At 43.7% G+C, this 22,762-nt stretch overlaps 79 non-coding genes across 79 annotated transcripts in view; all 79 read left to right on the top strand.

Moving 5' to 3' along the window:
* The first annotated feature begins 122 nt into the window (after window positions 1-122).
* On the top strand, window positions 123-194 carry trnap-agg (transfer RNA proline (anticodon AGG)). Its single transcript has one exon. It is a non-coding gene; the product is annotated as a tRNA-Pro (tRNA).
* Window positions 195-622: 428 nt separating this feature from the next.
* trnap-ugg (transfer RNA proline (anticodon UGG)) lies at window positions 623-694 on the top strand. Its single transcript has one exon. It is a non-coding gene; the product is annotated as a tRNA-Pro (tRNA).
* A 235-nt stretch (window positions 695-929) lies between these two features.
* trnap-ugg (transfer RNA proline (anticodon UGG)) lies at window positions 930-1,001 on the top strand. The gene has a single exon. It is a non-coding gene; the product is annotated as a tRNA-Pro (tRNA).
* Window positions 1,002-1,177: 176 nt separating this feature from the next.
* trnap-ugg (transfer RNA proline (anticodon UGG)) lies at window positions 1,178-1,249 on the top strand. Its single transcript has one exon. It is a non-coding gene; the product is annotated as a tRNA-Pro (tRNA).
* Window positions 1,250-1,677: 428 nt separating this feature from the next.
* trnap-agg (transfer RNA proline (anticodon AGG)) lies at window positions 1,678-1,749 on the top strand. The gene has a single exon. It is a non-coding gene; the product is annotated as a tRNA-Pro (tRNA).
* A 178-nt stretch (window positions 1,750-1,927) lies between these two features.
* Window positions 1,928-1,999, top strand: trnap-agg (transfer RNA proline (anticodon AGG)). The gene has a single exon. It is a non-coding gene; the product is annotated as a tRNA-Pro (tRNA).
* Window positions 2,000-2,177: 178 nt separating this feature from the next.
* trnap-ugg (transfer RNA proline (anticodon UGG)) lies at window positions 2,178-2,249 on the top strand. Its single transcript has one exon. It is a non-coding gene; the product is annotated as a tRNA-Pro (tRNA).
* Window positions 2,250-2,427: 178 nt separating this feature from the next.
* Window positions 2,428-2,499, top strand: trnap-agg (transfer RNA proline (anticodon AGG)). Its single transcript has one exon. It is a non-coding gene; the product is annotated as a tRNA-Pro (tRNA).
* A 178-nt stretch (window positions 2,500-2,677) lies between these two features.
* On the top strand, window positions 2,678-2,749 carry trnap-agg (transfer RNA proline (anticodon AGG)). Its single transcript has one exon. It is a non-coding gene; the product is annotated as a tRNA-Pro (tRNA).
* Window positions 2,750-2,927: 178 nt separating this feature from the next.
* Window positions 2,928-2,999, top strand: trnap-cgg (transfer RNA proline (anticodon CGG)). Its single transcript has one exon. It is a non-coding gene; the product is annotated as a tRNA-Pro (tRNA).
* A 235-nt stretch (window positions 3,000-3,234) lies between these two features.
* Window positions 3,235-3,306, top strand: trnap-ugg (transfer RNA proline (anticodon UGG)). Its single transcript has one exon. It is a non-coding gene; the product is annotated as a tRNA-Pro (tRNA).
* Window positions 3,307-3,482: 176 nt separating this feature from the next.
* On the top strand, window positions 3,483-3,554 carry trnap-ugg (transfer RNA proline (anticodon UGG)). The gene has a single exon. It is a non-coding gene; the product is annotated as a tRNA-Pro (tRNA).
* Window positions 3,555-3,732: 178 nt separating this feature from the next.
* On the top strand, window positions 3,733-3,804 carry trnap-ugg (transfer RNA proline (anticodon UGG)). The gene has a single exon. It is a non-coding gene; the product is annotated as a tRNA-Pro (tRNA).
* Window positions 3,805-3,982: 178 nt separating this feature from the next.
* Window positions 3,983-4,054, top strand: trnap-agg (transfer RNA proline (anticodon AGG)). The gene has a single exon. It is a non-coding gene; the product is annotated as a tRNA-Pro (tRNA).
* A 178-nt stretch (window positions 4,055-4,232) lies between these two features.
* trnap-agg (transfer RNA proline (anticodon AGG)) lies at window positions 4,233-4,304 on the top strand. Its single transcript has one exon. It is a non-coding gene; the product is annotated as a tRNA-Pro (tRNA).
* A 178-nt stretch (window positions 4,305-4,482) lies between these two features.
* Window positions 4,483-4,554, top strand: trnap-agg (transfer RNA proline (anticodon AGG)). Its single transcript has one exon. It is a non-coding gene; the product is annotated as a tRNA-Pro (tRNA).
* Window positions 4,555-4,732: 178 nt separating this feature from the next.
* trnap-agg (transfer RNA proline (anticodon AGG)) lies at window positions 4,733-4,804 on the top strand. Its single transcript has one exon. It is a non-coding gene; the product is annotated as a tRNA-Pro (tRNA).
* A 178-nt stretch (window positions 4,805-4,982) lies between these two features.
* On the top strand, window positions 4,983-5,054 carry trnap-cgg (transfer RNA proline (anticodon CGG)). The gene has a single exon. It is a non-coding gene; the product is annotated as a tRNA-Pro (tRNA).
* Window positions 5,055-5,293: 239 nt separating this feature from the next.
* trnap-ugg (transfer RNA proline (anticodon UGG)) lies at window positions 5,294-5,365 on the top strand. The gene has a single exon. It is a non-coding gene; the product is annotated as a tRNA-Pro (tRNA).
* Window positions 5,366-5,541: 176 nt separating this feature from the next.
* Window positions 5,542-5,613, top strand: trnap-ugg (transfer RNA proline (anticodon UGG)). Its single transcript has one exon. It is a non-coding gene; the product is annotated as a tRNA-Pro (tRNA).
* Window positions 5,614-5,791: 178 nt separating this feature from the next.
* On the top strand, window positions 5,792-5,863 carry trnap-ugg (transfer RNA proline (anticodon UGG)). Its single transcript has one exon. It is a non-coding gene; the product is annotated as a tRNA-Pro (tRNA).
* A 178-nt stretch (window positions 5,864-6,041) lies between these two features.
* Window positions 6,042-6,113, top strand: trnap-agg (transfer RNA proline (anticodon AGG)). Its single transcript has one exon. It is a non-coding gene; the product is annotated as a tRNA-Pro (tRNA).
* Window positions 6,114-6,291: 178 nt separating this feature from the next.
* On the top strand, window positions 6,292-6,363 carry trnap-agg (transfer RNA proline (anticodon AGG)). The gene has a single exon. It is a non-coding gene; the product is annotated as a tRNA-Pro (tRNA).
* Window positions 6,364-6,541: 178 nt separating this feature from the next.
* Window positions 6,542-6,613, top strand: trnap-cgg (transfer RNA proline (anticodon CGG)). Its single transcript has one exon. It is a non-coding gene; the product is annotated as a tRNA-Pro (tRNA).
* A 483-nt stretch (window positions 6,614-7,096) lies between these two features.
* On the top strand, window positions 7,097-7,168 carry trnap-ugg (transfer RNA proline (anticodon UGG)). The gene has a single exon. It is a non-coding gene; the product is annotated as a tRNA-Pro (tRNA).
* A 178-nt stretch (window positions 7,169-7,346) lies between these two features.
* On the top strand, window positions 7,347-7,418 carry trnap-agg (transfer RNA proline (anticodon AGG)). Its single transcript has one exon. It is a non-coding gene; the product is annotated as a tRNA-Pro (tRNA).
* Window positions 7,419-7,596: 178 nt separating this feature from the next.
* On the top strand, window positions 7,597-7,668 carry trnap-agg (transfer RNA proline (anticodon AGG)). Its single transcript has one exon. It is a non-coding gene; the product is annotated as a tRNA-Pro (tRNA).
* Window positions 7,669-7,846: 178 nt separating this feature from the next.
* On the top strand, window positions 7,847-7,918 carry trnap-ugg (transfer RNA proline (anticodon UGG)). The gene has a single exon. It is a non-coding gene; the product is annotated as a tRNA-Pro (tRNA).
* Window positions 7,919-8,096: 178 nt separating this feature from the next.
* Window positions 8,097-8,168, top strand: trnap-agg (transfer RNA proline (anticodon AGG)). Its single transcript has one exon. It is a non-coding gene; the product is annotated as a tRNA-Pro (tRNA).
* A 178-nt stretch (window positions 8,169-8,346) lies between these two features.
* trnap-agg (transfer RNA proline (anticodon AGG)) lies at window positions 8,347-8,418 on the top strand. The gene has a single exon. It is a non-coding gene; the product is annotated as a tRNA-Pro (tRNA).
* A 178-nt stretch (window positions 8,419-8,596) lies between these two features.
* Window positions 8,597-8,668, top strand: trnap-agg (transfer RNA proline (anticodon AGG)). Its single transcript has one exon. It is a non-coding gene; the product is annotated as a tRNA-Pro (tRNA).
* Window positions 8,669-8,846: 178 nt separating this feature from the next.
* On the top strand, window positions 8,847-8,918 carry trnap-cgg (transfer RNA proline (anticodon CGG)). Its single transcript has one exon. It is a non-coding gene; the product is annotated as a tRNA-Pro (tRNA).
* Window positions 8,919-9,153: 235 nt separating this feature from the next.
* Window positions 9,154-9,225, top strand: trnap-ugg (transfer RNA proline (anticodon UGG)). Its single transcript has one exon. It is a non-coding gene; the product is annotated as a tRNA-Pro (tRNA).
* A 176-nt stretch (window positions 9,226-9,401) lies between these two features.
* trnap-ugg (transfer RNA proline (anticodon UGG)) lies at window positions 9,402-9,473 on the top strand. The gene has a single exon. It is a non-coding gene; the product is annotated as a tRNA-Pro (tRNA).
* A 428-nt stretch (window positions 9,474-9,901) lies between these two features.
* On the top strand, window positions 9,902-9,973 carry trnap-ugg (transfer RNA proline (anticodon UGG)). Its single transcript has one exon. It is a non-coding gene; the product is annotated as a tRNA-Pro (tRNA).
* Window positions 9,974-10,151: 178 nt separating this feature from the next.
* trnap-agg (transfer RNA proline (anticodon AGG)) lies at window positions 10,152-10,223 on the top strand. The gene has a single exon. It is a non-coding gene; the product is annotated as a tRNA-Pro (tRNA).
* A 178-nt stretch (window positions 10,224-10,401) lies between these two features.
* trnap-agg (transfer RNA proline (anticodon AGG)) lies at window positions 10,402-10,473 on the top strand. Its single transcript has one exon. It is a non-coding gene; the product is annotated as a tRNA-Pro (tRNA).
* Window positions 10,474-10,651: 178 nt separating this feature from the next.
* Window positions 10,652-10,723, top strand: trnap-ugg (transfer RNA proline (anticodon UGG)). Its single transcript has one exon. It is a non-coding gene; the product is annotated as a tRNA-Pro (tRNA).
* Window positions 10,724-10,901: 178 nt separating this feature from the next.
* trnap-agg (transfer RNA proline (anticodon AGG)) lies at window positions 10,902-10,973 on the top strand. Its single transcript has one exon. It is a non-coding gene; the product is annotated as a tRNA-Pro (tRNA).
* Window positions 10,974-11,151: 178 nt separating this feature from the next.
* trnap-agg (transfer RNA proline (anticodon AGG)) lies at window positions 11,152-11,223 on the top strand. Its single transcript has one exon. It is a non-coding gene; the product is annotated as a tRNA-Pro (tRNA).
* Window positions 11,224-11,401: 178 nt separating this feature from the next.
* trnap-cgg (transfer RNA proline (anticodon CGG)) lies at window positions 11,402-11,473 on the top strand. The gene has a single exon. It is a non-coding gene; the product is annotated as a tRNA-Pro (tRNA).
* A 235-nt stretch (window positions 11,474-11,708) lies between these two features.
* On the top strand, window positions 11,709-11,780 carry trnap-ugg (transfer RNA proline (anticodon UGG)). Its single transcript has one exon. It is a non-coding gene; the product is annotated as a tRNA-Pro (tRNA).
* A 178-nt stretch (window positions 11,781-11,958) lies between these two features.
* trnap-agg (transfer RNA proline (anticodon AGG)) lies at window positions 11,959-12,030 on the top strand. Its single transcript has one exon. It is a non-coding gene; the product is annotated as a tRNA-Pro (tRNA).
* A 178-nt stretch (window positions 12,031-12,208) lies between these two features.
* On the top strand, window positions 12,209-12,280 carry trnap-agg (transfer RNA proline (anticodon AGG)). Its single transcript has one exon. It is a non-coding gene; the product is annotated as a tRNA-Pro (tRNA).
* Window positions 12,281-12,708: 428 nt separating this feature from the next.
* trnap-agg (transfer RNA proline (anticodon AGG)) lies at window positions 12,709-12,780 on the top strand. The gene has a single exon. It is a non-coding gene; the product is annotated as a tRNA-Pro (tRNA).
* A 178-nt stretch (window positions 12,781-12,958) lies between these two features.
* On the top strand, window positions 12,959-13,030 carry trnap-agg (transfer RNA proline (anticodon AGG)). The gene has a single exon. It is a non-coding gene; the product is annotated as a tRNA-Pro (tRNA).
* A 178-nt stretch (window positions 13,031-13,208) lies between these two features.
* trnap-cgg (transfer RNA proline (anticodon CGG)) lies at window positions 13,209-13,280 on the top strand. The gene has a single exon. It is a non-coding gene; the product is annotated as a tRNA-Pro (tRNA).
* A 235-nt stretch (window positions 13,281-13,515) lies between these two features.
* Window positions 13,516-13,587, top strand: trnap-ugg (transfer RNA proline (anticodon UGG)). Its single transcript has one exon. It is a non-coding gene; the product is annotated as a tRNA-Pro (tRNA).
* Window positions 13,588-13,763: 176 nt separating this feature from the next.
* Window positions 13,764-13,835, top strand: trnap-ugg (transfer RNA proline (anticodon UGG)). The gene has a single exon. It is a non-coding gene; the product is annotated as a tRNA-Pro (tRNA).
* Window positions 13,836-14,013: 178 nt separating this feature from the next.
* Window positions 14,014-14,085, top strand: trnap-ugg (transfer RNA proline (anticodon UGG)). The gene has a single exon. It is a non-coding gene; the product is annotated as a tRNA-Pro (tRNA).
* A 178-nt stretch (window positions 14,086-14,263) lies between these two features.
* trnap-agg (transfer RNA proline (anticodon AGG)) lies at window positions 14,264-14,335 on the top strand. Its single transcript has one exon. It is a non-coding gene; the product is annotated as a tRNA-Pro (tRNA).
* A 178-nt stretch (window positions 14,336-14,513) lies between these two features.
* Window positions 14,514-14,585, top strand: trnap-agg (transfer RNA proline (anticodon AGG)). Its single transcript has one exon. It is a non-coding gene; the product is annotated as a tRNA-Pro (tRNA).
* A 178-nt stretch (window positions 14,586-14,763) lies between these two features.
* Window positions 14,764-14,835, top strand: trnap-cgg (transfer RNA proline (anticodon CGG)). The gene has a single exon. It is a non-coding gene; the product is annotated as a tRNA-Pro (tRNA).
* Window positions 14,836-15,070: 235 nt separating this feature from the next.
* Window positions 15,071-15,142, top strand: trnap-ugg (transfer RNA proline (anticodon UGG)). Its single transcript has one exon. It is a non-coding gene; the product is annotated as a tRNA-Pro (tRNA).
* Window positions 15,143-15,318: 176 nt separating this feature from the next.
* trnap-agg (transfer RNA proline (anticodon AGG)) lies at window positions 15,319-15,390 on the top strand. The gene has a single exon. It is a non-coding gene; the product is annotated as a tRNA-Pro (tRNA).
* A 178-nt stretch (window positions 15,391-15,568) lies between these two features.
* On the top strand, window positions 15,569-15,640 carry trnap-agg (transfer RNA proline (anticodon AGG)). Its single transcript has one exon. It is a non-coding gene; the product is annotated as a tRNA-Pro (tRNA).
* Window positions 15,641-15,818: 178 nt separating this feature from the next.
* On the top strand, window positions 15,819-15,890 carry trnap-cgg (transfer RNA proline (anticodon CGG)). Its single transcript has one exon. It is a non-coding gene; the product is annotated as a tRNA-Pro (tRNA).
* Window positions 15,891-16,125: 235 nt separating this feature from the next.
* trnap-ugg (transfer RNA proline (anticodon UGG)) lies at window positions 16,126-16,197 on the top strand. The gene has a single exon. It is a non-coding gene; the product is annotated as a tRNA-Pro (tRNA).
* A 178-nt stretch (window positions 16,198-16,375) lies between these two features.
* trnap-agg (transfer RNA proline (anticodon AGG)) lies at window positions 16,376-16,447 on the top strand. The gene has a single exon. It is a non-coding gene; the product is annotated as a tRNA-Pro (tRNA).
* Window positions 16,448-16,625: 178 nt separating this feature from the next.
* Window positions 16,626-16,697, top strand: trnap-agg (transfer RNA proline (anticodon AGG)). The gene has a single exon. It is a non-coding gene; the product is annotated as a tRNA-Pro (tRNA).
* Window positions 16,698-17,125: 428 nt separating this feature from the next.
* On the top strand, window positions 17,126-17,197 carry trnap-agg (transfer RNA proline (anticodon AGG)). Its single transcript has one exon. It is a non-coding gene; the product is annotated as a tRNA-Pro (tRNA).
* A 178-nt stretch (window positions 17,198-17,375) lies between these two features.
* On the top strand, window positions 17,376-17,447 carry trnap-agg (transfer RNA proline (anticodon AGG)). The gene has a single exon. It is a non-coding gene; the product is annotated as a tRNA-Pro (tRNA).
* Window positions 17,448-17,625: 178 nt separating this feature from the next.
* trnap-cgg (transfer RNA proline (anticodon CGG)) lies at window positions 17,626-17,697 on the top strand. The gene has a single exon. It is a non-coding gene; the product is annotated as a tRNA-Pro (tRNA).
* A 235-nt stretch (window positions 17,698-17,932) lies between these two features.
* On the top strand, window positions 17,933-18,004 carry trnap-ugg (transfer RNA proline (anticodon UGG)). The gene has a single exon. It is a non-coding gene; the product is annotated as a tRNA-Pro (tRNA).
* A 178-nt stretch (window positions 18,005-18,182) lies between these two features.
* trnap-agg (transfer RNA proline (anticodon AGG)) lies at window positions 18,183-18,254 on the top strand. The gene has a single exon. It is a non-coding gene; the product is annotated as a tRNA-Pro (tRNA).
* Window positions 18,255-18,432: 178 nt separating this feature from the next.
* On the top strand, window positions 18,433-18,504 carry trnap-agg (transfer RNA proline (anticodon AGG)). Its single transcript has one exon. It is a non-coding gene; the product is annotated as a tRNA-Pro (tRNA).
* Window positions 18,505-18,932: 428 nt separating this feature from the next.
* On the top strand, window positions 18,933-19,004 carry trnap-agg (transfer RNA proline (anticodon AGG)). Its single transcript has one exon. It is a non-coding gene; the product is annotated as a tRNA-Pro (tRNA).
* A 178-nt stretch (window positions 19,005-19,182) lies between these two features.
* trnap-agg (transfer RNA proline (anticodon AGG)) lies at window positions 19,183-19,254 on the top strand. Its single transcript has one exon. It is a non-coding gene; the product is annotated as a tRNA-Pro (tRNA).
* Window positions 19,255-19,432: 178 nt separating this feature from the next.
* trnap-agg (transfer RNA proline (anticodon AGG)) lies at window positions 19,433-19,504 on the top strand. Its single transcript has one exon. It is a non-coding gene; the product is annotated as a tRNA-Pro (tRNA).
* Window positions 19,505-19,682: 178 nt separating this feature from the next.
* Window positions 19,683-19,754, top strand: trnap-cgg (transfer RNA proline (anticodon CGG)). The gene has a single exon. It is a non-coding gene; the product is annotated as a tRNA-Pro (tRNA).
* A 235-nt stretch (window positions 19,755-19,989) lies between these two features.
* On the top strand, window positions 19,990-20,061 carry trnap-ugg (transfer RNA proline (anticodon UGG)). The gene has a single exon. It is a non-coding gene; the product is annotated as a tRNA-Pro (tRNA).
* A 176-nt stretch (window positions 20,062-20,237) lies between these two features.
* On the top strand, window positions 20,238-20,309 carry trnap-ugg (transfer RNA proline (anticodon UGG)). The gene has a single exon. It is a non-coding gene; the product is annotated as a tRNA-Pro (tRNA).
* Window positions 20,310-20,487: 178 nt separating this feature from the next.
* On the top strand, window positions 20,488-20,559 carry trnap-ugg (transfer RNA proline (anticodon UGG)). Its single transcript has one exon. It is a non-coding gene; the product is annotated as a tRNA-Pro (tRNA).
* Window positions 20,560-20,735: 176 nt separating this feature from the next.
* trnap-ugg (transfer RNA proline (anticodon UGG)) lies at window positions 20,736-20,807 on the top strand. The gene has a single exon. It is a non-coding gene; the product is annotated as a tRNA-Pro (tRNA).
* A 428-nt stretch (window positions 20,808-21,235) lies between these two features.
* On the top strand, window positions 21,236-21,307 carry trnap-agg (transfer RNA proline (anticodon AGG)). The gene has a single exon. It is a non-coding gene; the product is annotated as a tRNA-Pro (tRNA).
* Window positions 21,308-21,485: 178 nt separating this feature from the next.
* Window positions 21,486-21,557, top strand: trnap-agg (transfer RNA proline (anticodon AGG)). Its single transcript has one exon. It is a non-coding gene; the product is annotated as a tRNA-Pro (tRNA).
* A 678-nt stretch (window positions 21,558-22,235) lies between these two features.
* trnap-agg (transfer RNA proline (anticodon AGG)) lies at window positions 22,236-22,307 on the top strand. The gene has a single exon. It is a non-coding gene; the product is annotated as a tRNA-Pro (tRNA).
* A 178-nt stretch (window positions 22,308-22,485) lies between these two features.
* On the top strand, window positions 22,486-22,557 carry trnap-ugg (transfer RNA proline (anticodon UGG)). Its single transcript has one exon. It is a non-coding gene; the product is annotated as a tRNA-Pro (tRNA).
* Window positions 22,558-22,733: 176 nt separating this feature from the next.
* The window catches only part of trnap-ugg (transfer RNA proline (anticodon UGG)), a 72-nt gene continuing 43 nt past the window's right edge, over window positions 22,734-22,762 (top strand). The window contains exon 1 of the tRNA in view: window positions 22,734-22,762. This exon is cut by the window's right edge and continues 43 nt beyond it. This is a non-coding gene — a tRNA (tRNA-Pro).

Genomic DNA, 22,762 nt, shown 5'->3' with positions numbered 1-22,762 from the left:
TACGAAAACGTTACTTCCAAATTTATTCAACTAACGTAGAGTCTAGAGATGCGCTTGTCGAATTCTCTCGCCCAGCTATTTGCAATTATTTCCCGTTGACATGTAACTTTCACCCTTTTGTCGGCTCGTTGGTCTAGGGGTATGATTCTCGCTTAGGGTGCGAGAGGTCCCGGGTCCAAATCCCGGACGAGCCCGGAAGTGCTCTTTTGAAACAGTCAATGGCTGTGATTAGTCAAACGAAATATGTCGGAATGAAAATGTTACATCCAAATTTATACAATTCAGGTAGAGTCTAGATATGCGCTTTTCAAATTCTCTCGCCTAGCTATTTGCGATTATGTCCTGTTTTCATGTAACTTTGACCCTTTTGTCGGCTCGTTGGTCTAGGGGTATGATTCTCGCTTAGGGTGCGAGAGGTCCCGGGTCCAAATCCCCGACGAGCCCGGAAGTGCTCTTTTGAAACAGTCAATGGCTGTGATTAGTCAAACAAAATATGTCGGAATGAAAATGTTACATCTAAATTCATTCAATTAACGTAGAGTCTAGAGATGCTCTTGTCGATATCTCTCGCCCAGCTATTTGCAATTATTTCCCGTTGACATGTAACTTTCACCCTTTGGTCGGCTCGTTGGTCTAGGGGTATGATTCTCGCTTTGGGTGCGAGAGGTCCCGGGTCCAAATCCCGGACGAGCCCGATGGAACTTATTTGATGCTGTTAGCGGTTGTAATTTGTAAATGATGACAAAAAAGTTACTCCCCAATTTGGTCAGTGAACGACCATATTGCTAGTATGTTTCCAAAAAATAGGCAAACACAACAAACTAGTTAAAAAAAACAAGCAATTTGTTGACCACGGATACGCTGATTCAATTCTCTTGCCTGGCCAAATAGGATTTTGTCCCATGGACATAGCATTAATAGTTTTTGTCGGCTCGTTGGTCTAGGGGTATGATTCTCGCTTTGGGTGCGAGAGGTCCCGGGTCCAAATCCCGGACGAGCCCGGGATAGGTCTTTTGAAAGTCAATAGATGTGATAAGTAAAATGAAATATGTCTATACGAAAATGTAACTTCCAAATTTTTTCAACTAACGTAGAGTCTAGAGATGCTCTTGTCGATATCTCTCGCCCAGCTATTTGCAATTATTTCCCGTTGACATGTAACTTTCACCCTTTTGTCGGCTCGTTGGTCTAGGGGTATGATTCTCGCTTTGGGTGCGAGAGGTCCCGGGTCCAAATCCCGGACGAGCCCGGAAGTGCTCTTTTGAAACAGTCAATGGCTGTGATTAGTCAAAGAAAATATGTCGGAATGAAAATGTTACATCCAAATTTATTCAATTAACGTAGAGTCTAGAGATGCTCTTGTCGATATCTCTCGCCCAGCTATTTGCAATTATTTCCCGTTGACATGTAACTTTCACCCTTTGGTCGGCTCGTTGGTCTAGGGGTATGATTCTCGCTTTGGGTGCGAGAGGTCCCGGGTCCAAATCCCGTACGAGCCCGGAATTGGTCTTTTAAAAAAGGCAATAGATGTGATTAGTAAAATGAAATATGTCTATACAAAAATGTTACTTCCAAATTTTTTCAACTAACGTAGAGTCTAGAGATGCGCGTGTTGAATTCTCTCGCCCAGCTATTTGCAAATATGTCCCGTTGACATGTAACTTTCACCCTTTTGTCGGCTCGTTGGTCTAGGGGTATGATTCTCGCTTAGGGTGCGAGAGGTCCCGGGTCCAAATCCCGGACGAGCCCGGAATTGGTCTTTTGAAACAGTCAATGGCTGTGATTAGTCAAACGAAATATTTCTATACGAAAACGTTACTTCCAAATTTATTCAACTAACGTAGAGTCTAGAGATGCGCTTGTTGAATTCTCTCGCCCAGCTATTTGCAATTATTTCCCGTTGACATGTAACTTTCACCCTTTTGTCGGCTCGTTGGTCTAGGGGTATGATTCTCGCTTAGGGTGCGAGAGGTCCCGGGTCCAAATCCCGGACGAGCCCGGAAGTGCTCTTTTGAAACAGTCAATGGCTGTGATTAGTCAAACGAAATATGTCGGAATGAAAATGTTACATCCAAATTTATACAATTCAGGTAGAGTCTAGATATGCGCTTTTCAAATTCTCTCGCCTAGCTATTTGCGATTATGTCCTGTTTTCATGTAACTTTCACCCTTTGGTCGGCTCGTTGGTCTAGGGGTATGATTCTCGCTTTGGGTGCGAGAGGTCCCGGGTCCAAATCCCGGACGAGCCCGGAATTGGTCTTTTAAAAAAGGCAATAGATGTGATTAGTAAAATGAAATATGTCTATACAAAAATGTTACTTCCAAATTTTTTCAACTAACGTAGAGTCTAGAGATCCGCGTGTCGAATTCTCTCGCCCAGCTATTTGCAAATATGTCCCGTTGACATGTAACTTTCACCCTTTTGTCGGCTCGTTGGTCTAGGGGTATGATTCTCGCTTAGGGTGCGAGAGGTCCCGGGTCCAAATCCCGGACGAGCCCGGAATTGGTCTTTTGAAACAGTCAATGGCTGTGATTAGTCAAACGAAAAATTTCTATACGAAAACGTTACTTCCAAATTTATTCAACTAACGTAGAGTCTAGAGATGCGCTTGTCGAATTCTCTCGCCCAGCTATTTGCAATTATTTCCCGTTGACATGTAACTTTCACCCTTTTGTCGGCTCGTTGGTCTAGGGGTATGATTCTCGCTTAGGGTGCGAGAGGTCCCGGGTCCAAATCCCGGACGAGCCCGGAAGTGCTCTTTTGAAACAGTCAATGGCTGTGATTAGTCAAACGAAATATGTCGGAATGAAAATGTTACATCCAAATTTATACAATTCAGGTACAGTCTAGATATGCGCTTTTCAAATTCTCTCGCCTAGCTATTTGCGATTATGTCCTGTTTTCATGTAACTTTGAACCTTTTGTCGGCTCGTTGGTCTAGGGGTATGATTCTCGCTTCGGGTGCGAGAGGTCCCGGGTTCAAATCCCGGACGAGCCCGATGGAACTTATTTGATGCTGTTAGCGGTTGTAATTTGTAAATGATGACAAAAAAGTTACTCCCCAATTTGGTCAGTGAACGACCATATTGCTAGTATGTTTCCAAAAAATAGGCAAACACAACAAACTAGTTAAAAAAAACAAGCAATTTGTTGACCACGGATACGCTGATTCAATTCTCTTGCCTGGCCAAATAGGATTTTGTCCCATGGACATAGCATTAATAGTTTTTGTCGGCTCGTTGGTCTAGGGGTATGATTCTCGCTTTGGGTGCGAGAGGTCCCGGGTCCAAATCCCGGACGAGCCCGGGATAGGTCTTTTGAAAGTCAATAGATGTGATAAGTAAAATGAAATATGTCTATACGAAAATGTAACTTCCAAATTTTTTCAACTAACGTAGAGTCTAGAGATGCTCTTGTCGATATCTCTCGCCCAGCTATTTGCAATTATTTCCCGTTGACATGTAACTTTCACCCTTTTGTCGGCTCGTTGGTCTAGGGGTATGATTCTCGCTTTGGGTGCGAGAGGTCCCGGGTCCAAATCCCGGACGAGCCCGGAAGTGCTCTTTTGAAACAGTCAATGGCTGTGATTAGTCAAAGAAAATATGTCGGAATGAAAATGTTACATCCAAATTTATTCAATTAACGTAGAGTCTAGAGATGCTCTTGTCGATGTCTCTCGCCCAGCTATTTGCAATTATTTCCCGTTGACATGTAACTTTCACCCTTTGGTCGGCTCGTTGGTCTAGGGGTATGATTCTCGCTTTGGGTGCGAGAGGTCCCGGGTCCAAATCCCGGACGAGCCCGGAATTGGTCTTTTAAAAAAGGCAATAGATGTGATTAGTAAAATGAAATATGTCTATACAAAAATGTTACTTCCAAATTTTTTCAACTAACGTAGAGTCTAGAGATGCGCGTGTCGAATTCTCTCGCCCAGCTATTTGCAAATATGTCCCGTTGACATGTAACTTTCACCCTTTTGTCGGCTCGTTGGTCTAGGGGTATGATTCTCGCTTAGGGTGCGAGAGGTCCCGGGTCCAAATCCCGGACGAGCCCGGAATTGGTCTTTTGAAACAGTCAATGGCTGTGATTAGTCAAACGAAAAATTTCTATACGAAAACGTTACTTCCAAATTTATTCAACTAACGTAGAGTCTAGAGATGCGCTTGTCGAATTCTCTCGCCCAGCTATTTGCAATTATTTCCCGTTGACATGTAACTTTCACCCTTTTGTCGGCTCGTTGGTCTAGGGGTATGATTCTCGCTTAGGGTGCGAGAGGTCCCGGGTCCAAATCCCGGACGAGCCCGGAAGTGCTCTTTTGAAACAGTCAATGGCTGTGATTAGTCAAACGAAATATGTCGGAATGAAAATGTTACATCCAAATTTATTCAATTAACGTAGAGTCTAGAGATGCGCGTGTCGAATTCTCTCGCCCAGCTATTTGCAAATATGTCCCGTTGACATGTAACTTTCACCCTTTTGTCGGCTCGTTGGTCTAGGGGTATGATTCTCGCTTAGGGTGCGAGAGGTCCCGGGTCCAAATCCCGGACGAGCCCGGAATTGGTCTTTTGAAACAGTCAATGGCTGTGATTAGTCAAACGAAAAATTTCTATACGAAAACGTTACTTCCAAATTTATTCAACTAACGTAGAGTCTAGAGATGCGCTTGTCGAATTCTCTCGCCCAGCTATTTGCAATTATTTCCCGTTGACATGTAACTTTCACCCTTTTGTCGGCTCGTTGGTCTAGGGGTATGATTCTCGCTTAGGGTGCGAGAGGTCCCGGGTCCAAATCCCGGACGAGCCCGGAAGTGCTCTTTTGAAACAGTCAATGGCTGTGATTAGTCAAACGAAATATGTCGGAATGAAAATGTTACATCCAAATTTATACAATTCAGGTAGAGTCTAGATATGCGCTTTTCAAATTCTCTCGCCTAGCTATTTGCGATTATGTCCTGTTTTCATGTAACTTTGACCCTTTTGTCGGCTCGTTGGTCTAGGGGTATGATTCTCGCTTCGGGTGCGAGAGGTCCCGGGTTCAAATCCCGGACGAGCCCGATGGAACTTATTTGATGCTGTTAGCGGTTGTAATTTGTAAATGATGACAAAAAAGTTACTCCCCAATTTGGTCAGTGAACGACCATATTGCTAGTATGTTTCCAAAAAATAGGCAAACACAACAAACTAGTTAAAAAAAACAAGCAATTTGTTGACCACGGATACGCTGATTCAATTCTCTTGCCTGGCCAAATAGGATTTTGTCCCATGGACATAGATAGCATTAATAGTTTTTGTCGGCTCGTTGGTCTAGGGGTATGATTCTCGCTTTGGGTGCGAGAGGTCCCGGGTCCAAATCCCGGACGAGCCCGGGATAGGTCTTTTGAAAGTCAATAGATGTGATAAGTAAAATGAAATATGTCTATACGAAAATGTAACTTCCAAATTTTTTCAACTAACGTAGAGTCTAGAGATGCTCTTGTCGATATCTCTCGCCCAGCTATTTGCAATTATTTCCCGTTGACATGTAACTTTCACCCTTTTGTCGGCTCGTTGGTCTAGGGGTATGATTCTCGCTTTGGGTGCGAGAGGTCCCGGGTCCAAATCCCGGACGAGCCCGGAAGTGCTCTTTTGAAACAGTCAATGGCTGTGATTAGTCAAAGAAAATATGTCGGAATGAAAATGTTACATCCAAATTTATTCAATTAACGTAGAGTCTAGAGATGCTCTTGTCGATATCTCTCGCCCCGCTATTTGCAATTATTTCCCGTTGACATGTAACTTTCACCCTTTGGTCGGCTCGTTGGTCTAGGGGTATGATTCTCGCTTTGGGTGCGAGAGGTCCCGGGTCCAAATCCCGGACGAGCCCGGAATTGGTCTTTTAAAAAAGGCAATAGATGTGATTAGTAAAATGAAATATGTCTATACAAAAATGTTACTTCCAAATTTTTTCAACTAACGTAGAGTCTAGAGATGCGCGTGTCGAATTCTCTCGCCCAGCTATTTGCAAATATGTCCCGTTGACATGTAACTTTCACCCTTTTGTCGGCTCGTTGGTCTAGGGGTATGATTCTCGCTTAGGGTGCGAGAGGTCCCGGGTCCAAATCCCGGACGAGCCCGGAATTGGTCTTTTGAAACAGTCAATGGCTGTGATTAGTCAAACGAAAAATTTCTATACGAAAACGTTACTTCCAAATTTATTCAACTAACGTAGAGTCTAGAGATGCGCTTGTCGAATTCTCTCGCCCAGCTATTTGCAATTATTTCCCGTTGACATGTAACTTTCACCCTTTTGTCGGCTCGTTGGTCTAGGGGTATGATTCTCGCTTAGGGTGCGAGAGGTCCCGGGTCCAAATCCCGGACGAGCCCGGAAGTGCTCTTTTGAAACAGTCAATGGCCGTGATTAGTCAAACGAAATATGTCGGAATGAAAATGTTACATCCAAATTTATACAATTCAGGTAGAGTCTAGATATGCGCTTTTCAAATTCTCTCGCCTAGCTATTTGCGATTATGTCCTGTTTTCATGTAACTTTGACCCTTTTGTCGGCTCGTTGGTCTAGGGGTATGATTCTCGCTTCGGGTGCGAGAGGTCCCGGGGTCAAATCCCGGACGAGCCCGATGGAACTTATTTGATGCTGTTAGCGGTTGTAATTTGTAAATGATGACAAAAAAGTTACTCCCCAATTTGGTCAGTGAACGACCATATTGCTAGTATGTTTCCAAAAAATAGGCAAACACAACAAACTAGTTAAAAAAAACAAGCAATTTGTTGACCACGGATACGCTGATTCAATTCTCTTGCCTCGCCAAATAGGATTTTGTCCCATGGACATAGCATTAATAGTTTTTGTCCGCTCGTTGGTCTAGGGGTATGATTCTCGCTTTGGGTGCGAGAGGTCCCGGGTCCAAATCCCGGACGAGCCCGGGATAGGTCTTTTGAAAGTCAATAGATGTGATAAGTAAAATGAAATATGTCTATACGAAAATGTAACTTCCAAATTTTTTCAACTAACGTAGAGTCTAGAGATGCTCTTGTCGATATCTCTCGCCCAGCTATTTGCAATTATTTCCCGTTGACATGTAACTTTCACCCTTTGGTCGGCTCGTTGGTCTAGGGGTATGATTCTCGCTTTGGGTGCGAGAGGTCCCGGGTCCAAATCCCGGACGAGCCCGGAATTGGTCTTTTAAAAAAGGCAATAGATGTCATTAGTAAAATGAAATATGTCTATACAAAAATGTTACTTCCAAATTTTTTCAACTAACGTAGAGTCTAGAGATGCGCGTGTCGAATTCTCTCGCCCAGCTATTTGCAAATATGTCCCGTTGACATGTAACTTTCACCCTTTTGTCGGCTCGTTGGTCTAGGGGTATGATTCTCGCTTAGGGTGCGAGAGGTCCCGGGTCCAAATCCCGGACGAGCCCGGAATTGGTCTTTTGAAACAGTCAATGGCTGTGATTAGTCAAACGAAAAATTTCTATACGAAAACGTTACTTCCAAATTTATTTAACTAACGTAGAGTCTAGAGATGCGCTTGTTGAATTCTCTCGCCCAGCTATTTGCAATTATTTCCCGTTGACATGTAACTTTCACCCTTTTGTCGGCTCGTTGGTCTAGGGGTATGATTCTCGCTTAGGGTGCGAGAGGTCCCGGGTCCAAATCCCGGACGAGCCCGGAAGTGCTCTTTTGAAACAGTCAATGGCTGTGATTAGTCAAACGAAAAATTTCTATACGAAAACGTTACTTCCAAATTTATTCAACTAACGTAGAGTCTAGAGATGCGCTTGTCGAATTCTCTCGCCCAGCTATTTGCAATTATTTCCCGTTGACATGTAACTTTCACCCTTTTGTCGGCTCGTTGGTCTAGGGGTATGATTCTCGCTTTGGGTGCGAGAGGTCCCGGGTCCAAATCCCGGACGAGCCCGGAATTGGTCTTTTAAAAAAGGCAATAGATGTCATTAGTAAAATGAAATATGTCTATACAAAAATGTTACTTCCAAATTTTTTCAACTAACGTAGAGTCTAGAGATGCGCGTGTCGAATTCTCTCGCCCAGCTATTTGCAAATATGTCCCGTTGACATGTAACTTTCACCCTTTTGTCGGCTCGTTGGTCTAGGGGTATGATTCTCGCTTAGGGTGCGAGAGGTCCCGGGTCCAAATCCCGGACGAGCCCGGAATTGGTCTTTTGAAACAGTCAATGGCTGTGATTAGTCAAACGAAAAATTTCTATACGAAAACGTTACTTCCAAATTTATTTAACTAACGTAGAGTCTAGAGATGCGCTTGTTGAATTCTCTCGCCCAGCTATTTGCAATTATTTCCCGTTGACATGTAACTTTCACCCTTTTGTCGGCTCGTTGGTCTAGGGGTATGATTCTCGCTTAGGGTGCGAGAGGTCCCGGGTCCAAATCCCGGACGAGCCCGGAAGTGCTCTTTTGAAACAGTCAATGGCTGTGATTAGTCAAACGAAAAATTTCTATACGAAAACGTTACTTCCAAATTTATTCAACTAACGTAGAGTCTAGAGATGCGCTTGTCGAATTCTCTCGCCCAGCTATTTGCAATTATTTCCCGTTGACATGTAACTTTCACCCTTTTGTCGGCTCGTTGGTCTAGGGGTATGATTCTCGCTTAGGGTGCGAGAGGTCCCGGGTCCAAATCCCGGACGAGCCCGGAAGTGCTCTTTTGAAACAGTCAATGGCTGTGATTAGTCAAACGAAATATGTCGGAATGAAAATGTTACATCCAAATTTATACAATTCAGGTAGAGTCTAGATATGCGCTTTTCAAATTCTCTTGCCTAGCTATTTGCGATTATGTCCTGTTTTCATGTAACTTTGACCCTTTTGTCGGCTCGTTGGTCTAGGGGTATGATTCTCGCTTCGGGTGCGAGAGGTCCCGGGTTCAAATCCCGGACGAGCCCGATGGAACTTATTTGATGCTGTTAGCGGTTGTAATTTGTAAATGATGACAAAAAAGTTACTCCCCAATTTGGTCAGTGAACGACCATATTGCTAGTATGTTTCCAAAAAATAGGCAAACACAACAAACTAGTTAAAAAAAACAAGCAATTTGTTGACCACGGATACGCTGATTCAATTCTCTTGCCTCGCCAAATAGGATTTTGTCCCATGGACATAGCATTAATGGTTTTTGTCGGCTCGTTGGTCTAGGGGTATGATTCTCGCTTTGGGTGCGAGAGGTCCCGGGTCCAAATCCCGGACGAGCCCGGGATAGGTCTTTTGAAAGTCAATAGATGTGATAAGTAAAATGAAATATGTCTATACGAAAATGTAACTTCCAAATTTTTTCAACTAACGTAGAGTCTAGAGATGCTCTTGTCGATATCTCTCGCCCAGCTATTTGCAATTATTTCCCGTTGACATGTAACTTTCACCCTTTGGTCGGCTCGTTGGTCTAGGGGTATGATTCTCGCTTTGGGTGCGAGAGGTCCCGGGTCCAAATCCCGGACGAGCCCGGAATTGGTCTTTTAAAAAAGGCAATAGATGTCATTAGTAAAATGAAATATGTCTATACAAAAATGTTACTTCCAAATTTTTTCAACTAACGTAGAGTCTAGAGATGCTCTTGTCGATATCTCTCGCCCAGCTATTTGCAATTATTTCCCGTTGACATGTAACTTTCACCCTTTTGTCGGCTCGTTGGTCTAGGGGTATGATTCTCGCTTTGGGTGCGAGAGGTCCCGGGTCCAAATCCTGGACGAGCCCGGAAGTGCTCTTTTGAAACAGTCAATGGCTGTGATTAGTCAAAGAAAATATGTCGGAATGAAAATGTTACATCCAAATTTATTCAATTAACGTAGAGTCTAGAGATGCTCTTGTCGATATCTCTCGCCCAGCTATTTGCAATTATTTCCCGTTGACATGTAACTTTCACCCTTTGGTCGGCTCGTTGGTCTAGGGGTATGATTCTCGCTTTGGGTGCGAGAGGTCCCGGGTCCAAATCCCGGACGAGCCCGGAATTGGTCTTTTAAAAAAGGCAATAGATGTGATTAGTAAAATGAAATATGTCTATACAAAAATGTTACTTCCAAATTTTTTCAACTAACGTAGAGTCTAGAGATGCGCGTGTCGAATTCTCTCGCCCAGCTATTTGCAAATATGTCCCGTTGACATGTAACTTTCACCCTTTGGTCGGCTCGTTGGTCTAGGGGTATGATTCTCGCTTAGGGTGCGAGAGGTCCCGGGTCCAAATCCCGGACGAGCCCGGAATTGGTCTTTTGAAACAGTCAATGGCTGTGATTAGTCAAACGAAAAATTTCTATACGAAAACGTTACTTCCAAATTTATTCAACTAACGTAGAGTCTAGAGATGCGCTTGTTGAATTCTCTCGCCCAGCTATTTGCAATTATTTCCCGTTGACATGTAACTTTCACCCTTTTGTCGGCTCGTTGGTCTAGGGGTATGATTCTCGCTTAGGGTGCGAGAGGTCCCGGGTCCAAATCCCGGACGAGCCCGGAAGTGCTCTTTTGAAACAGTCAATGGCTGTGATTAGTCAAACGAAATATGTCGGAATGAAAATGTTACATCCAAATTTATACAATTCAGGTAGAGTCTAGATATGCGCTTTTCAAATTCTCTCGCCTAGCTATTTGCGATTATGTCCTGTTTTCATGTAACTTTCACCCTTTGGTCGGCTCGTTGGTCTAGGGGTATGATTCTCGCTTTGGGTGCGAGAGGTCCCGGGTCCAAATCCCGGACGAGCCCGGAATTGGTCTTTTAAAAAAGGCAATAGATGTGATTAGTAAAATGAAATATGTCTATACAAAAATGTTACTTCCAAATTTTTTCAACTAACGTAGAGTCTAGAGATGCGCGTGTCGAATTCTCTCGCCCAGCTATTTGCAAATATGTCCCGTTGACATGTAACTTTCACCCTTTTGTCGGCTCGTTGGTCTAGGGGTATGATTCTCGCTTAGGGTGCGAGAGGTCCCGGGTCCAAATCCCGGACGAGCCCGGATTTGGTCTTTTGAAACAGTCAATGGCTGTGATTAGTCAAACGAAAAATTTCTATACGAAAACGTTACTTCCAAATTTATTCAACTAACGTAGAGTCTAGAGATGCGCTTGTCGAATTCTCTCGCCCAGCTATTTGCAATTATTTCCCGTTGACATGTAACTTTCACCCTTTTGTCGGCTCGTTGGTCTAGGGGTATGATTCTCGCTTAGGGTGCGAGAGGTCCCGGGTCCAAATCCCGGACGAGCCCGGAAGTGCTCTTTTGAAACAGTCAATGGCTGTGATTAGTCAAACGAAATATGTCGGAATGAAAATGTTACATCCAAATTTATACAATTCAGGTACAGTCTAGATATGCGCTTTTCAAATTCTCTCGCCTAGCTATTTGCGATTATGTCCTGTTTTCATGTAACTTTCACCCTTTTGTCGGCTCGTTGGTCTAGGGGTATGATTCTCGCTTCGGGTGCGAGAGGTCCCGGGTTCAAATCCCGGACGAGCCCGATGGAACTTATTTGATGCTGTTAGCGGTTGTAATTTGTAAATGATGACAAAAAAGTTACTCCCCAATTTGGTCAGTGAACGACCATATTGCTAGTATGTTTCCAAAAAATAGGCAAACACAACAAACTAGTTAAAAAAAACAAGCAATTTGTTGACCACGGATACGCTGATTCAATTCTCTTGCCTGGCCAAATAGGATTTTGTCCCATGGACATAGCATTAATATTTTTTGTTGGCTCGTTGGTCTAGGGGTATGATTCTCGCTTTGGGTGCGAGAGGTCCCGGGTCCAAATCCCGGACGAGCCCGGAATTGGTCTTTTAAAAAAGGCAATAGATGTGATTAGTAAAATGAAATATGTCTATACAAAAATGTTACTTCCAAATTTTTTCAACTAACGTAGAGTCTAGAGATGCGCGTGTCGAATTCTCTCGCCCAGCTATTTGCAAATATGTCCCGTTGACATGTAACTTTCACCCTTTTGTCGGCTCGTTGGTCTAGGGGTATGATTCTCGCTTAGGGTGCGAGAGGTCCCGGGTCCAAATCCCGGACGAGCCCGGAATTGGTCTTTTGAAACAGTCAATGGCTGTGATTAGTCAAACGAAAAATTTCTATACGAAAACGTTACTTCCAAATTTATTCAACTAACGTAGAGTCTAGAGATGCGCTTGTCGAATTCTCTCGCCCAGCTATTTGCAATTATTTCCCGTTGACATGTAACTTTCACCCTTTTGTCGGCTCGTTGGTCTAGGGGTATGATTCTCGCTTAGGGTGCGAGAGGTCCCGGGTCCAAATCCCGGACGAGCCCGGAAGTGCTCTTTTGAAACAGTCAATGGCTGTGATTAGTCAAACGAAATATGTCGGAATGAAAATGTTACATCCAAATTTATACAATTCAGGTAGAGTCTAGATATGCGCTTTTCAAATTCTCTCGCCTAGCTATTTGCGATTATGTCCTGTTTTCATGTAACTTTCACCCTTTGGTCGGCTCGTTGGTCTAGGGATATGATTCTCGCTTTGGGTGCGAGAGGTCCCGGGTCCAAATCCCGGACGAGCCCGGAATTGGTCTTTTAAAAAAGGCAATAGATGTGATTAGTAAAATGAAATATGTCTATACAAAAATGTTACTTCCAAATTTTTTCAACTAACGTAGAGTCTAGAGATGCGCGTGTCGAATTCTCTCGCCCAGCTATTTGCAAATATGTCCCGTTGACATGTAACTTTCACCCTTTTGTCGGCTCGTTGGTCTAGGGGTATGATTCTCGCTTAGGGTGCGAGAGGTCCCGGGTCCAAATCCCGGACGAGCCCGGAATTGGTCTTTTGAAACAGTCAATGGCTGTGATTAGTCAAACGAAAAATTTCTATACGAAAACGTTACTTCCAAATTTATTCAACTAACGTAGAGTCTAGAGATGCGCTTGTCGAATTCTCTCGCCCAGCTATTTGCAATTATTTCCCGTTGACATGTAACTTTCACCCTTTTGTCGGCTCGTTGGTCTAGGGGTATGATTCTCGCTTAGGGTGCGAGAGGTCCCGGGTCCAAATCCCGGACGAGCCCGGAAGTGCTCTTTTGAAACAGTCAATGGCTGTGATTAGTCAAACGAAATATGTCGGAATGAAAATGTTACATCCAAATTTATACAATTCAGGTACAGTCTAGATATGCGCTTTTCAAATTCTCTCGCCTAGCTATTTGCGATTATGTCCTGTTTTCATGTAACTTTGACCCTTTTGTCGGCTCGTTGGTCTAGGGGTATGATTCTCGCTTCGGGTGCGAGAGGTCGCGGGTTAAAATCCCGGACGAGCCCGATGGAACTTATTTGATGCTGTTAGCGGTTGTAATTTGTAAATGATGACAAAAAAGTTACTCCCCAATTTGGTCAGTGAACGACCATATTGCTAGTATGTTTCCAAAAAATAGGCAAACACAACAAACTAGTTAAAAAAAACAAGCAATTTGTTGACCACGGATACGCTGATTCAATTCTCTTGCCTGGCCAAATAGGATTTTGTCCCATGGACATAGCATTAATAGTTTTTGTCGGCTCGTTGGTCTAGGGGTATGATTCTCGCTTTGGGTGCGAGAGGTCCCGGGTCCAAATCCCGGACGAGCCCGGGATAGGTCTTTTGAAAGTCAATAGATGTGATAAGTAAAATGAAATATGTCTATACGAAAATGTAACTTCCAAATTTTTTCAACTAACGTAGAGTCTAGAGATGCTCTTGTCGATATCTCTCGCCCAGCTATTTGCAATTATTTCCCGTTGACATGTAACTTTCACCCTTTTGTCGGCTCGTTGGTCTAGGGGTATGATTCTCGCTTTGGGTGCGAGAGGTCCCGGGTCCAAATCCCGGACGAGCCCGGAAGTGCTCTTTTGAAACAGTCAATGGCTGTGATTAGTCAAAGAAAATATGTCGGAATGAAAATGTTACATCCAAATTTATTCAATTAACGTAGAGTCTAGAGATGCTCTTGTCGATATCTCTCGCCCCGCTATTTGCAATTATTTCCCGTTGACATGTAACTTTCACCCTTTGGTCGGCTCGTTGGTCTAGGGGTATGATTCTCGCTTTGGGTGCGAGAGGTCCCGGGTCCAAATCCCGGACGAGCCCGGAAGTGCTCTTTTGAAACAGTCAATGGCTGTGATTAGTCAAAGAAAATATGTCGGAATGAAAATGTTACATCCAAATTTTTTCAACTAACGTAGAGTCTAGAGATGCGCGTGTCGAATTCTCTCGCCCAGCTATTTGCAAATATGTCCCGTTGACATGTAACTTTCACCCTTTTGTCGGCTCGTTGGTCTAGGGGTATGATTCTCGCTTAGGGTGCGAGAGGTCCCGGGTCCAAATCCCGGACGAGCCCGGAATTGGTCTTTTGAAACAGTCAATGGCTGTGATTAGTCAAACGAAAAATTTCTATACGAAAACGTTACTTCCAAATTTATTCAACTAACGTAGAGTCTAGAGATGCGCTTGTCGAATTCTCTCGCCCAGCTATTTGCAATTATTTCCCGTTGACATGTAACTTTCACCCTTTTGTCGGCTCGTTGGTCTAGGGGTATGATTCTCGCTTAGGGTGCGAGAGGTCCCGGGTCCAAATCCCGGACGAGCCCGGAAGTGCTCTTTTGAAACAGTCAATGGCTGTGATTAGTCAAACGAAATATGTCGGAATGAAAATGTTACATCCAAATTTATACAATTCAGGTACAGTCTAGATATGCGCTTTTCAAATTCTCTCGCCTAGCTATTTGCGATTATGTCCTGTTTTCATGTAACTTTGACCCTTTTGTCGGCTCGTTGGTCTAGGGGTATGATTCTCGCTTCGGGTGCGAGAGGTCGCGGGTTAAAATCCCGGACGAGCCCGATGGAACTTATTTGATGCTGTTAGCGGTTGTAATTTGTAAATGATGACAAAAAAGTTACTCCCCAATTTGGTCAGTGAACGACCATATTGCTAGTATGTTTCCAAAAAATAGGCAAACACAACAAACTAGTTAAAAAAAACAAGCAATTTGTTGACCACGGATACGCTGATTCAATTCTCTTGCCTGGCCAAATAGGATTTTGTCCCATGGACATAGCATTAATAGTTTTTGTCGGCTCGTTGGTCTAGGGGTATGATTCTCGCTTTGGGTGCGAGAGGTCCCGGGTCCAAATCCCGGACGAGCCCGGGATAGGTCTTTTGAAAGTCAATAGATGTGATAAGTAAAATGAAATATGTCTATACGAAAATGTAACTTCCAAATTTTTTCAACTAACGTAGAGTCTAGAGATGCGCGTGTCGAATTCTCTCGCCCAGCTATTTGCAAATATGTCCCGTTGACATGTAACTTTCACCCTTTTGTCGGCTCGTTGGTCTAGGGGTATGATTCTCGCTTAGGGTGCGAGAGGTCCCGGGTCCAAATCCCGGACGAGCCCGGAATTGGTCTTTTGAAACAGTCAATGGCTGTGATTAGTCAAACGAAAAATTTCTATACGAAAACGTTACTTCCAAATTTATTCAACTAACGTAGAGTCTAGAGATGCGCTTGTCGAATTCTCTCGCCCAGCTATTTGCAATTATTTCCCGTTGACATGTAACTTTCACCCTTTTGTCGGCTCGTTGGTCTAGGGGTATGATTCTCGCTTAGGGTGCGAGAGGTCCCGGGTCCAAATCCCGGACGAGCCCGGAAGTGCTCTTTTGAAACAGTCAATGGCTGTGATTAGTCAAACGAAATATGTCGGAATGAAAATGTTACATCCAAATTTATACAATTCAGGTACAGTCTAGATATGCGCTTTTCAAATTCTCTCGCCTAGCTATTTGCGATTATGTCCTGTTTTCATGTAACTTTCACCCTTTTGTCGGCTCGTTGGTCTAGGGGTATGATTCTCGCTTCGGGTGCGAGAGGTCCCGGGTTCAAATCCCGGACGAGCCCGATGGAACTTATTTGATGCTGTTAGCGGTTGTAATTTGTAAATGATGACAAAAAAGTTACTCCCCAATTTGGTCAGTGAACGACCATATTGCTAGTATGTTTCCAAAAAATAGGCAAACACAACAAACTAGTTAAAAAAAACAAGCAATTTGTTGACCACGGATACGCTGATTCAATTCTCTTGCCTGGCCAAATAGGATTTTGTCCCATGGACATAGCATTAATATTTTTTGTTGGCTCGTTGGTCTAGGGGTATGATTCTCGCTTTGGGTGCGAGAGGTCCCGGGTCCAAATCCCGGACGAGCCCGGAATTGGTCTTTTAAAAAAGGCAATAGATGTGATTAGTAAAATGAAATATGTCTATACAAAAATGTTACTTCCAAATTTTTTCAACTAACGTAGAGTCTAGAGATGCGCGTGTCGAATTCTCTCGCCCAGCTATTTGCAAATATGTCCCGTTGACATGTAACTTTCACCCTTTTGTCGGCTCGTTGGTCTAGGGGTATGATTCTCGCTTAGGGTGCGAGAGGTCCCGGGTCCAAATCCCGGACGAGCCCGGAATTGGTCTTTTGAAACAGTCAATGGCTGTGATTAGTCAAACGAAAAATTTCTATACGAAAACGTTACTTCCAAATTTATTCAACTAACGTAGAGTCTAGAGATGCGCTTGTCGAATTCTCTCGCCCAGCTATTTGCAATTATTTCCCGTTGACATGTAACTTTCACCCTTTTGTCGGCTCGTTGGTCTAGGGGTATGATTCTCGCTTAGGGTGCGAGAGGTCCCGGGTCCAAATCCCGGACGAGCCCGGAAGTGCTCTTTTGAAACAGTCAATGGCTGTGATTAGTCAAACGAAATATGTCGGAATGAAAATGTTACATCCAAATTTATACAATTCAGGTAGAGTCTAGATATGCGCTTTTCAAATTCTCTCGCCTAGCTATTTGCGATTATGTCCTGTTTTCATGTAACTTTCACCCTTTGGTCGGCTCGTTGGTCTAGGGATATGATTCTCGCTTTGGGTGCGAGAGGTCCCGGGTCCAAATCCCGGACGAGCCCGGAATTGGTCTTTTAAAAAAGGCAATAGATGTGATTAGTAAAATGAAATATGTCTATACAAAAATGTTACTTCCAAATTTTTTCAACTAACGTAGAGTCTAGAGATGCGCGTGTCGAATTCTCTCGCCCAGCTATTTGCAAATATGTCCCGTTGACATGTAACTTTCACCCTTTTGTCGGCTCGTTGGTCTAGGGGTATGATTCTCGCTTAGGGTGCGAGAGGTCCCGGGTCCAAATCCCGGACGAGCCCGGAATTGGTCTTTTGAAACAGTCAATGGCTGTGATTAGTCAAACGAAAAATTTCTATACGAAAACGTTACTTCCAAATTTATTCAACTAACGTAGAGTCTAGAGATGCGCTTGTCGAATTCTCTCGCCCAGCTATTTGCAATTATTTCCCGTTGACATGTAACTTTCACCCTTTTGTCGGCTCGTTGGTCTAGGGGTATGATTCTCGCTTAGGGTGCGAGAGGTCCCGGGTCCAAATCCCGGACGAGCCCGGAAGTGCTCTTTTGAAACAGTCAATGGCTGTGATTAGTCAAACGAAATATGTCGGAATGAAAATGTTACATCCAAATTTATACAATTCAGGTACAGTCTAGATATGCGCTTTTCAAATTCTCTCGCCTAGCTATTTGCGATTATGTCCTGTTTTCATGTAACTTTGACCCTTTTGTCGGCTCGTTGGTCTAGGGGTATGATTCTCGCTTCGGGTGCGAGAGGTCGCGGGTTAAAATCCCGGACGAGCCCGATGGAACTTATTTGATGCTGTTAGCGGTTGTAATTTGTAAATGATGACAAAAAAGTTACTCCCCAATTTGGTCAGTGAACGACCATATTGCTAGTATGTTTCCAAAAAATAGGCAAACACAACAAACTAGTTAAAAAAAACAAGCAATTTGTTGACCACGGATACGCTGATTCAATTCTCTTGCCTGGCCAAATAGGATTTTGTCCCATGGACATAGCATTAATATTTTTTGTTGGCTCGTTGGTCTAGGGGTATGATTCTCGCTTTGGGTGCGAGAGGTCCCGGGTCCAAATCCCGGACGAGCCCGGAATTGGTCTTTTAAAAAAGGCAATAGATGTGATTAGTAAAATGAAATATGTCTATACAAAAATGTTACTTCCAAATTTTTTCAACTAACGTAGAGTCTAGAGATGCGCGTGTCGAATTCTCTCGCCCAGCTATTTGCAAATATGTCCCGTTGACATGTAACTTTCACCCTTTTGTCGGCTCGTTGGTCTAGGGGTATGATTCTCGCTTAGGGTGCGAGAGGTCCCGGGTCCAAATCCCGGACGAGCCCGGAATTGGTCTTTTGAAACAGTCAATGGCTGTGATTAGTCAAACGAAAAATTTCTATACGAAAACGTTACTTCCAAATTTATTCAACTAACGTAGAGTCTAGAGATGCGCTTGTCGAATTCTCTCGCCCAGCTATTTGCAATTATTTCCCGTTGACATGTAACTTTCACCCTTTTGTCGGCTCGTTGGTCTAGGGGTATGATTCTCGCTTAGGGTGCGAGAGGTCCCGGGTCCAAATCCCGGACGAGCCCGGAAGTGCTCTTTTGAAACAGTCAATGGCTGTGATTAGTCAAACGAAATATGTCGGAATGAAAATGTTACATCCAAATTTATACAATTCAGGTAGAGTCTAGATATGCGCTTTTCAAATTCTCTCGCCTAGCTATTTGCGATTATGTCCTGTTTTCATGTAACTTTCACCCTTTGGTCGGCTCGTTGGTCTAGGGATATGATTCTCGCTTTGGGTGCGAGAGGTCCCGGGTCCAAATCCCGGACGAGCCCGGAATTGGTCTTTTAAAAAAGGCAATAGATGTGATTAGTAAAATGAAATATGTCTATACAAAAATGTTACTTCCAAATTTTTTCAACTAACGTAGAGTCTAGAGATGCGCGTGTCGAATTCTCTCGCCCAGCTATTTGCAAATATGTCCCGTTGACATGTAACTTTCACCCTTTTGTCGGCTCGTTGGTCTAGGGGTATGATTCTCGCTTAGGGTGCGAGAGGTCCCGGGTCCAAATCCCGGACGAGCCCGGAATTGGTCTTTTGAAACAGTCAATGGCTGTGATTAGTCAAACGAAAAATTTCTATACGAAAACGTTACTTCCAAATTTATTCAACTAACGTAGAGTCTAGAGATGCGCTTGTCGAATTCTCTCGCCCAGCTATTTGCAATTATTTCCCGTTGACATGTAACTTTCACCCTTTTGTCGGCTCGTTGGTCTAGGGGTATGATTCTCGCTTAGGGTGCGAGAGGTCCCGGGTCCAAATCCCGGACGAGCCCGGAAGTGCTCTTTTGAAACAGTCAATGGCTGTGATTAGTCAAACGAAAAATTTCTATACGAAAACGTTACTTCCAAATTTATTCAATTAACGTAGAGTCTAGAGATGCGCTTGTCGAATTCTCTCGCCCAGCTATTTGCAATTATTTCCCGTTGACATGTAACTTTCACCCTTTTGTCGGCTCGTTGGTCTAGGGGTATGATTCTCGCTTAGGGTGCGAGAGGTCCCGGGTCCAAATCCCGGACGAGCCCGGAAGTGCTCTTTTGAAACAGTCAATGGCTGTGATTAGTCAAACGAAATATGTCGGAATGAAAATGTTACATCCAAATTTATACAATTCAGGTAGAGTCTAGATATGCGCTTTTCAAATTCTCTCGCCTAGCTATTTGCGATTATGTCCTGTTTTCATGTAACTTTGACCCTTTTGTCGGCTCGTTGGTCTAGGGGTATGATTCTCGCTTCGGGTGCGAGAGGTCCCGGGTTCAAATCCCGGACGAGCCCGATGGAACTTATTTGATGCTGTTAGCGGTTGTAATTTGTAAATGATGACAAAAAAGTTACTCCCCAATTTGGTCAGTGAACGACCATATTGCTAGTATGTTTCCAAAAAATAGGCAAACACAACAAACTAGTTAAAAAAAACAAGCAATTTGTTGACCACGGATACGCTGATTCAATTCTCTTGCCTGGCCAAATAGGATTTTGTCCCATGGACATAGCATTAATAGTTTTTGTCGGCTCGTTGGTCTAGGGGTATGATTCTCGCTTTGGGTGCGAGAGGTCCCGGGTCCAAATCCCGGACGAGCCCGGGATAGGTCTTTTGAAAGTCAATAGATGTGATAAGTAAAATGAAATATGTCTATACGAAAATGTAACTTCCAAATTTTTTCAACTAACGTAGAGTCTAGAGATGCTCTTGTCGATATCTCTCGCCCAGCTATTTGCAATTATTTCCCGTTGACATGTAACTTTCACCCTTTTGTCGGCTCGTTGGTCTAGGGGTATGATTCTCGCTTTGGGTGCGAGAGGTCCCGGGTCCAAATCCCGGACGAGCCCAGAAGTGCTCTTTTGAAACAGTCAATGGCTGTGATTAGTCAAAGAAAATATGTCGGAATGAAAATGTTACATCCAAATTTATTCAATTAACGTAGAGTCTAGAGATGCTCTTGTCGATATCTCTCGCCCAGCTATTTGCAATTATTTCCCGTTGACATGTAACTTTCACCCTTTGGTCGGCTCGTTGGTCTAGGGGTATGATTCTCGCTTTGGGTGCGAGAGGTCCCGGGTCCAAATCCCGGACGAGCCCGGGATAGGTCTTTTGAAAGTCAATAGATGTGATAAGTAAAATGAAATATGTCTATACGAAAATGTAACTTCCAAATTTTTTCAACTAACGTAGAGTCTAGAGATGCTCTTGTCGATATCTCTCGCCCAGCTATTTGCAATTATTTCCCGTTGACATGTAACTTTCACCCTTTTGTCGGCTCGTTGGTCTAGGGGTATGATTCTCGCTTTGGGTGCGAGAGGTCCCGGGTCCAAATCCCGGACGAGCCCGGAAGTGCTCTTTTGAAACAGTCAATGGCTGTGATTAGTCAAAGAAAATATGTCGGAATGAAAATGTTACATCCAAATTTATTCAATTAACGTAGAGTCTAGAGATGCTCTTGTCGATATCTCTCGCCCAGCTATTTGCAAATATGTCCCGTTGACATGTAACTTTCACCCTTTGGTCGGCTCGTTGGTCTAGGGGTATGATTCTCGCTTTGGGTGCGAGAGGTCCCGGGTCCAAATCCCCGACGAGCCCGGAATTGGTCTTTTAAAAAAGGCAATAGATGTGATTAGTAAAATGAAATATGTCTATACAAAAATGTTACTTCCAAATTTTTTCAACTAACGTAGAGTCTAGAGATGCGCGTGTCGAATTCTCTCGCCCAGCTATTTGCAAATATGTCCCGTTGACATGTAACTTTCACCCTTTTGTCGGCTCGTTGGTCTAGGGGTATGATTCTCGCTTAGGGTGCGAGAGGTCCCGGGTCCAAATCCCGGACGAGCCCGGAATTGGTCTTTTGAAACAGTCAATGGCTGTGATTAGTCAAACGAAAAATTTCTATACGAAAACGTTACTTCCAAATTTATTCAACTAACGTAGAGTCTAGAGATGCGCTTGTCGAATTCTCTCGCCCAGCTATTTGCAATTATTTCCCGTTGACATGTAACTTTGACCCTTTTGTCGGCTCGTTGGTCTAGGGGTATGATTCTCGCTTAGGGTGCGAGAGGTCCCGGGTCCAAATCCCGGACGAGCCCGGAAGTGCTCTTTTGAAAAAGTCAATAGATGTGATTAGTAAAATGAAATATGTCCATACGAAAAGGTCACTTCCAAATTTATTCAACTAACGTAGAGTCTAGAGATGCGCTTGTCAAATTCTCTCGCCCAGCTATTTGCAATTATGTCCCGTTGAAATGTAACTTTCACCCTTTTGTCGGCTCGTTGGTCTAGGGGTATGATTCTCGCTTAGGGTGCGAGAGGTCCCGGGTCCAAATCCAGGACGAGCCCGGAAGTGCTCTTTTGAAACAGTCAATGGCTGTGATTAGTCAAACGAAATATGTCGGAATGAAAATGTTACATCCAAATTTATACAATTCAGGTAGAGTCTAGATATGCGCTTTTCAAATTCTCTCGCCTAGCTATTTGCGATTATGTCCTGTTTTCATGTAACTTTCACCCTTTTGTCGGCTCGTTGGTCTAGGGGTATGATTCTCGCTTTGGGTGCGAGCGGTCCCGGGTCCAAATCCCGGACGAGCCCGGAATTGGTCTTTTAAAAAAGGCAATAGATGTGATTAGTAAAATGAAATATGTCTATACAAAAATGTTACTTCCAAATTTTTTCAACTAACGTAGAGTCTAGAGATGCGCGTGTCGAATTCTCTCGCCCAGCTATTTGCAATTATTTCCCGTTGACATGTAACTTTCACCTTTTTGTCGGCTCGTTGGTCTAGGGGTATGATTCTCGCTTAGGGTGCGAGAGGTCCCGGGTCCAAATCCCGGACGAGCCCGGAAGTGCTCTTTTGAAAAAGTCAATAGATGTGATTAGTAAAAGGAAATATGTCCATACGAAAAGGTCACTTCCAAATTTATTCAACTAACGTAGAGTCTAGAGATGCGCTTGTCGAATTCTCTCGCCCAGCTATTTGCAATTATGTCCCGTTGAAATGTAACTTTCACCCTTTTGTCGGCTCGTTGGTCTAGGGGTATGATTCTCGCTTTGGGTGCGAGAGGTCCCGGGTCCAAATCCCGGACGAGCCCGGGATAGGTCTTTTGAAAGTCAATAGATGTGATAAGTAAAATGAAATATGTCTATACGAAAATGTAACTTCCAAATTTTTTCAACTAACGTAGAGTCTAGAGATGCTCTTGTCGATATCTCTCGCCCAGCTATTTGCAATTATTTCCCGTTGATATGTAACTTTCACCCTTTTGTCGGCTCGTTGGTCTAGGGGTATGATTCTCG

Source organism: Gasterosteus aculeatus, chromosome 4 (assembly GCF_964276395.1).
Source record: "Gasterosteus aculeatus chromosome 4, fGasAcu3.hap1.1, whole genome shotgun sequence".
Taxonomy (NCBI): Eukaryota; Metazoa; Chordata; class Actinopteri; order Perciformes; family Gasterosteidae; genus Gasterosteus; species Gasterosteus aculeatus.
This window is presented reverse-complemented; position numbering and strand designations above follow the sequence as displayed.